This window comes from Phasianus colchicus, chromosome 2, assembly GCF_987193195.1.
Source record: "Phasianus colchicus chromosome 2, bPhaCol1.hap1.1, whole genome shotgun sequence".
Taxonomy (NCBI): Eukaryota; Metazoa; Chordata; class Aves; order Galliformes; family Phasianidae; genus Phasianus; species Phasianus colchicus.
In genome coordinates, this window is record NC_143437.1 from 920,804 (window position 1) to 929,096 (window position 8,293).

Consider the following 8,293-nt stretch of genomic DNA (forward strand, 5'->3'; position numbering starts at 1 on the left):
AAAGCATAGATTTAAGAGAAATTCTCATAAATATTGTAAAGAATCAAGTGCTGAAAAATAATTTGACATACTATCAGGATCAGCCTTGAAGAAAGCACACAATGGTACTAAACCTTAATACAAAATGTTATGGAAAATTTGGTGGACACTCTGGTTCGCTCTCTCTCATACTAGTTAGTGGCATCCATTCCTTATCAAACAGAAGAACAATAACAGCTTCTCTTAATAAGCAGCTGAAAAAGAAACAAACAGCAACTGAGAAAAAAAAAAAAAAAAAACAAGTTCACATACAAGCAAGAGCTGATGAAATAACTTGGTTAGGAGTCACTAAGAACCTGTGGGTAATTTCTAAGTTGAAGCCTTAAACTTTTCTACGTTTTCTAAGTGTTTTGCTTTTATTTGACGTTTGAGACCTTTGCACAAGAACAGAAAAGTGCAGCCGGGTTTCCCCACTGACATCACAACCACTGAAATAAGGGATGACCTTTAAGGCTGAGAAAAATGCAAGATTAAGTCTGAACAGCCCTATCTGAGCTCCACAGCCAGCCTTCTAGCCAATGTTACTAAAAAGTGAAGTGAAAACATATTTAAATAAGTAGAGCCTGGAAAGCACTGAGATACTACCCTTACTGAATTTTCCCCCAATGAAGTTATAACATGGGAGATAAAATCAACTTCATTACTTATTTCTGTTAGAGGAATAATTTAGTAAATAGATTTACAGTTTTACAGGCTTGAGCCAAATATTTACCTTGGATTACAGAAAAGTAAATATCTCTGTACTTACGCAGTTTATCATTTAATGTAACACGATTTATTTATTGGGAGAGCAGGAGAACAGGGGATTCCCTTGCTTTTTCATTGCTAACACTTAACTGATTGCAACAGACTCGTTTTCCTCAAAATGCAACTCCCAGAGATATATTGTTGTCTCAACTGATTTTCTTAACTAAATTGTAGCATTTTCTATAAAGTGGCTGTCCACAGTATCTATCATATTCCTATTGCTCATGATTTGACAGATTGGATTTCTTTTTGTAAATATAAAGCCTATGCTGGTTTGTTTCCAAACTGTAACACAGCTGTTATTCTATACAGTAAGAGGTACAGTGTTAGTAAAGACCTGTAAAAACACCTACAGTAAGTTAGAAAAACTAATGCATGCTATGCCATCCAGACAAAAACAGAAGTGAGCGTAATGACCAAGTACAAGTCTCACAATAAGTACTTACAAAACTTCTGGTTTCACATATATGAATCAGAGGCAGGATAAACATTCAGTTTCCTGAAGATCTAACGCTTGCCTTGCTTAGAGGAGGGGAAAAAAAAAGCAAAACTTAAAATAATAGGTTTTTTTTAGCTTAGTTATTAGGAATCTGTGGTATTGCTCACAATGACAACTTTATCCCCTTCTGCTTAAGTAGTGGAAAAGACTGTAAATTCAAAAGAATTCAAAAGAATGTAAATTCAACATCTAATACATAAGAGAAAAAGAAATCTGAAAAAAAATTTCAGAAAGGCAAGAGTAGTGCTAGAGACACAAAGCCAAGTGCTTGTACACAGAGTGATGTGCTTATGCACTTGGTTACAGTATTTATATGACCACTTTCTGTTCATGTCCACCGAGCACACAGGAAAATACTAAAAGTTGAAGAACAAAATTAATTCTAGCAATTTCTGGCTCTTGTACCTACTGGCTATAGCGCTTTTTTCCCACTCATATTGCCATCAATGCTCTTTGTTAGTTATTGCAAGTTAACACTTCCTATTTTAAGACCACATTTTCAGTTACTTTCAAGTTTGCAAAAAAAAAAAAAAATTCTTTGGAGAATGACTGCACACACTGTTCCCACCTGATTTTTTGGAAAAAGATGACTCAGTTGTTTCCAAGAAGAACATGGGGAAAATATGGTGCTTTAATTATATTCAAAGAATTCTAAAAATTTTCAAGAAACTCTTCTTCACATTTCAGAAAGAAGGACATGAAATTCAGTATGGAAGTTGTGCTGGTGTCACTATTGAACTTTTTACTGTTCCTTTGTAAAACCACACAAATCTGAGCACATGCTGAGCCTTTGAGAAGTCCAAACGTACACACGCTTGCCAGATTTGCTTAGGACCAGAAAGTATTCAGATTTCTATCTGTTGCACACTCTGCAGACCTGCTGGATGTTTCCTGCAGTAGGCTGCCCAGCTGCCCCAAATTGAAACTGAAAGAAGGTAGGTTATTTCTCCTCTGATTTCAAGGCTATCAGGATTTTCTGCCCATCAGCACAGAAAGAAGTACTGCCAATTTCATATGTAATAAAAGCAAGATTTATTTGGGTGGAAAAATAAGACAGCAAAGTAGACAAAAGTCTCAGATGAGACAAAGTGAAAAGGTATGGATAAGAAACAAGGATGGGTGAATGCAGCAGGATGAGTCAGACAGAATCTTCCCTGCAAAGAGGAACTGCACAAAAGACAAGCTGACTCAGTTTGATTTCTATCAGTTTGTTGAATGTCAGATTGCTGAGAGCTCAACAAGTTGTATCTTCTGTAATAATAGAAGAAACTCTCCCCTAGCTACTGTCTTGTTAGTATTTCTCATCCTCTACAAAAAATACACCACGTCCAGCAGCTCCAGCCCTTGACCTGCACCTACAGTGCCAGGCCAGTCAAAGGTGTAGACAACAGCTGAAGAAACAGCCACAGATGGAGCCATACCAACCAGTGATTGGTTGGGAAGGGCCCATGATTCCCCTTTCTTATCAGCTCCAGAAGCTGGAAAACATCCCTACTACACTCTGCTGAGCCCAAAGCACAAAGCAAGGCAGAGTAACAAAAGAGCTGGCCAGTCAGCAGTCCCCACAATCTCTGCAGGCTGGTAGTCGGGGAATTAGGCAGCAATGCTCCCCAGCCACACATCCTCCGTATGCTGCACTGCAATGATGTGCCAGCCCTGTCCCAGCAGCTCTTGTACCCACCCCCCACACAGGTCTTATAGCAGGAAACCTACAGCATAGGAAGTTGGACCCTCCTTGCTAACTCTTCCAATCACAGGAAGTGCACACATCTACAGCAACCTTGCAGTGGGCAGGCAGAGATCATAGAATAATTGAATTGCTCAGGTTGGAAAAGACCTTAAAGATCATCAAGTCCAACTGCAGTCTAACCATACTACCCTAAAAACCCTCAGCTAAATCATGTCCCTGAGCACCACATCCAGATGGTTTTTAAACACATCCAGGGATGGTGACCCAACCACCTTCCTGGGGAGCCTATTCCAGTGTTTACCAACCCTTTCTGTAAAGTTGTTTTTCCTGATATTCAACCTAAACCTCCCCTGGTGCAACTTGAGGCCTTTTCCTCTTGTCCTGTCATCTGTGAGAAGAGACCAGCCCCACTCTGCTGCAGTCACTTTTCAGGTATTTGAAGAGAGCAATAAGGTCTCCCCTCAGCCTCCTTTTCCCCAGACTGAACAGCCCCAGTTCCTTCAGTCTCTCCTCATAGGCCATATTCTCCAAGCCCTTCACAAGCCTTGTTGCCCTTCTTTGGACCTGCTCCAGCACCTCCATGTCCTTTCTGTACTGAGGTGCCCAAAACTGAACACAGTATTTGAGGTGAGGCCTCACCAGTGCCGAGTACAGGGGCAGGAAGACTTCCCTGGTCCTGCTCACCACACCATTCCTGACACAAGCCAGGATGCCATTGGCCTTCTTGGCCACCTGGGCACACTGCTGGCTCACATTCAGCCACCTGTCCATCAGTACACCTAGGTCCCTTTCCATCAGGCAGCTTTCCAGCCACTCCTTCCCAAGCCAGTAGGGTTGCCTGGGGTTGCGATTGACATGCAGAACCCAACCCTTGGCCCTATTGAAACTCACACAGTTAACCTCGGCCCATTGATCCAATCTATCCAGGTTCCTCTGCAGTGCCTTTCTTCCCTCAGGCAGATCAGCACTCCCTCCCAGCGTGGTGTCGTCTGCAAACTTACTGAGGGTGCACTCAATCCCCTCATCAAGATCATTAATAAGGATGTTAAACAGAAGCAGCCCCAGCCCCTAGGGGACACCGCTCGTGACTGGTTGCCAACTGGATTTAACTCCACTGACCACAACTCTTTGGGCCTGGCCATCCACCCAGCAGAGCGTACACCCATCCAAACCATGGGCAGCCAGCTTCTCCCCAAGAATGTTGTGGGGGACAGCATCAAAGGGCTTTCCTGAAGTCCAGGTAGACCACATCGACAGCCTTACCTTCATCCACTAAGTGGGTCACCTTGTCATAGAATGACATCAGGCTTGTCAGGTAGGATGCACCATTCATGAACCCATGCTGCCTGGGTCTGATCCCCTGGTTGACCTTCAATTGGTCCATGATGGTTCCTGAGATTATCCGTTCCCTAACCTTCCCGGGCACCAAGATGAGACTGATAGGTCTGTAGCTATCAGGATCATCTTTCCAGCCCTTTTGAAGATGGGCGTCACGTTTGCCAGTCTCCAGTCCACTGAGACATCCCCATAGCCAGGACTGACAAAGGATGATGGAGAGTGGCTTGGCAACTACATCCGCTAACTCCCTCAGCGCTCTAGGGTGCAATCCATTTGGTCCCATGGATCTGTGCTTTCTGAGCAGGTCCAAAACCATCTCATCATGGATTATGCAGGGCCTATTCTGTTCCCCATCCCTATCTACCAGTGCAGGAGCCTTTGTGCCCAGGGAGTAACTAGTCTTACCACTAAAGACTGAGGCAAAGAAGGCATATAGTACCTCAGCCTTATCCTGATCATTGGTAACCATGTTGTCCTCGGTGTCCAAAAAGAGACAGAGATTATCCCTAGCCCTCCTCTTACTGTTGATGTATTTATGAAATATTTATTGTTGTCCTTCAACTTAGTTGCCAAGTTCAGTTCTAGCTGGGCTTCGGCTTCTCTGACTTTCTCCCTGCACAGCTTCACTACATAATTGTAATTGTCACAAGTTGCTTGCCCACTCTTCCAAAGACCATAAAGTTTCTTTTTGTTCCTGAGACAGCAACCTAGAGCCCTCCTGAGGGAGGGGAAGGGGCCTGTTTTCAAAGGAACACTGCCAGCGTGCCCCCTGCAGCAGTTTGATTTCCTTGGGCTCCAGGGCCCTTGTAGCTGTCACCTAAGATGGGTATTAGTCCCTTGTAGGGAAATGGCTAAGTCATGGCTTGAAACAGTGGGTGAGCACCTGGTGGGAAGGCAGGGCTAAACCAGAGGAGCTCAGGTGCATGAGTCCAGACGTCATTTAAGAACTGGCTGTGGAGGTGAGGGCATCCCTTTGGAGTTTCCTGCATACTTGAGGCTTTCCAAAGGTTACCAGTTTCTTTCCTTTATTTCTGTGCCCCCTGCTGTTGTGTTTGAGTGAATCCTCACTTGCTGCAGCCTGATGCTTTGCTGTCATTGTTGCACTTTCCATTGGGTAACACCCTCGACTGCAGGCAGATGCATAACATGTGACAACCATGGCCTTTTGTTTACTGGAAAAATCCATAGGATCAGGCTCTTTTCATAAAGCGCGATGAGGTAATAGCAAAAACACAACTAGGGGTTTTTGCTTGTGCTAAAGCTAAGCAGCCTGTTCCACTGAGTATCACAAAAGCAAGTGAGCCTCCTTGCCTCAATCAAATGTACCAGTTTCAAGATAGATTATTTCCTTTGATTTCTGTATTTGCTAAGGCAGCCACGTCCAACCCACAGCCCGCATGCAGTCTGACACAGCTGTGTCCTACACCCACCCCCTGCCCCACACCATCAGGGCAGCAGCTCTTCCCCACTGAGTGGCCCTGCCCCAGGCACGCATCCACTGCTTACAATAACCAAACACTGGTGTGGTGTTAACTTTGCTTCAGCTAAAACCAGGGCACAGGGATAGCACAGCAACGTTATCTCATGTCATGGGAAATAATTCCATATATTTTGATGTTTTGACCAATCACAGTCCTGCAAACAGCCAAGTTTTCCATTTTGATGAAGTGATCTTGATACATACTCTCAAATTCTAAAACAAAAAAATCAGCAATTTTTGGTATATTCGTGATTCTATTTTCAGTTGACCTGAAAATGATCGAATTTATTGTACAGAGCTGCAATCAGATATTCAGCTCAAAAATCCGATCATGTCTCTCAGCCCTCTCTTACCAGACAAATTATTCCTCACTTCACAATCATGCCTCATTCACGCCACCACTTTTTGGTAGTACATACATTTGTGAACAACTGTTTTCAAGGATGAAGCACAGGAAGAGTAAAACTTCATTCAAAATTTGATGAGCACCTTGGAAGCTCACTAAAAGTGGCAATCACTTCCATGAACCACACTGATGCATCAATTTCACAATATCTGCAAGGTCAGATATCCCAGTAGTTTTATTATTTTGTTGCCCTCTTTTTTTTATTGTTGTTTGTTTTAATTAAAAAAGAAAGAGTTAAATAAGTTTTGTTACTTACGTGAATTAACTATAATGCAAGTGTTTTGGTGTTTTTTTTTTTCACGTAGCAATTTACTCAGCAGCTGGCCTGATGGCTGTGGATGGGTCTCACCTGTCTCAAAGGGTGAAACAGATCCTAACCCAGGAGCTGGCAGGGCTCATTGAGTGGGCTTTAAACAAGGTACAAAGGGTAAAGGCTGCCTAACCACAACGAATAAATGGATAAGGCGTTCTATAAACAGCTTGTGGAAGCTGTGTGATCACCAGCCCTTGTTCCCATGGGGGACTCGAACTACTCTGATATATGCTGGCAATACAATACAGCACAGAAGCAGCAGTCTAGGTTTGTAGAGTGTGTGGAAGACAACTTCCTGATGCAGCTGGTAAGAGAGCCTGCCAGGGGAGCTGCCCCGCTAGACTTGCTGTTCACAGAGAAGGACAGGTGGGAGATGTGAAGGTTGGGAGCTGTCTTGGACAGAGTGACCGCGAAATGATAGAGTTCTCGATTCTTGGTGAAGTCAGGAGGAGGGACAGCAAAACTGCTACCTTGGACTTCTGGAGGGCAGACTTCAAATTGGTCAGGATGCTGGTAGGGAAAGTCCCTTGGGATTTTGTCCTGAGGGGTTAAGGGGTCCAGGAACACTGGTCACTCCTCAAGAAGGAAGTCTTTGAAGTTGCAGGAGCAGGCTATCTTCTTGTGCTGCAAGGTATGCCAGCAGGAAAGAAGAGGGAGTTTTTGCTGAGGCTCCAGGAGAAAAAGAGAATCTTCCTCCTCTGGAAGAAGGGATGGGTAATTCAAGGAGAGTACACAGAAGGTGTTAGGATGTGCAGGGAGAAAATTAGAAAGGCGAAAGCCAGCTTGAGCTCAACTTGGCTATCGGGGTAAAAAAGAAGAAAAAACTTTTTTACAATTATAGTAACAGTAAGAGCAGGATTAATAAAAATCACCATCCGTTACTGGATGTAGTAGGGAATGTGACTGATGAGGATAAGGAAAAGGCTGAGGTTCTCAATGCCTTCTTTATGCCTGTCTTTAAAAGCCAAACCACTTATCCTCATGGTACCCTACCCCCTGATCTGGATGTCTTAGAGGGGGAGCAGAATAAACTACCCATGATTCAGGTGGAAACTGTCAGAGATCTATTGCTCCACCTGACTGCCACAAGTCCATGGGGACAGATGGGATCCACCTGAGGATCCATTCCTGGTCAACTGGAGAGGTCCCAGAGGATTGAAGGCTTGCCAATGTGACTCCTATCTAATAGAAGCATCATAAAGAGGATCTGAGGAACTACAGGCCTGTTAATTGACCTTGGTGCCAGGAAAGGTTATGGAGCAGATCACCTTGAGGGAGATCACACAGCACATGCAGGACAACTGGGGGATCAGGCCTAGCCTGCAAGTGTTCATGAAAGGCAGGTCCTGCTTGACCAACCTGATCTCCTATGATGGGGTGACCCTCCTGGTGATTGAGGGAAGGCTGTTGGCATAATCTACCTAGACTTTAACACTTTAACAAAGCCTTTGACACTGGGCCACAGTATTCTCCTGGAGAAAGTGGCAGCCCATGACTTGGACAGGTACACTCTTTGCTGGGAAAAGAACTGGCTGAATAGCCAGGCCCTGAGTGGTGGTTATATCCATCTGGCCATGAGTGGTGTTTCCCAGGGGTTGTTGTACTGAGGTTCATGATCTAGTGGGAAATACTGGAGACAGGTAGATGGTTGGACTGGATTATCCCAGAGGTCTTTTTCAACCTTAGTGATTCTATGATTATATATCTTGGGGGCTATTCCAAAAGTAACGCCTCCTGTTTTAGCAGAGGCAAATAGCGATGGTAGAGCAGCAGAGGTTGAA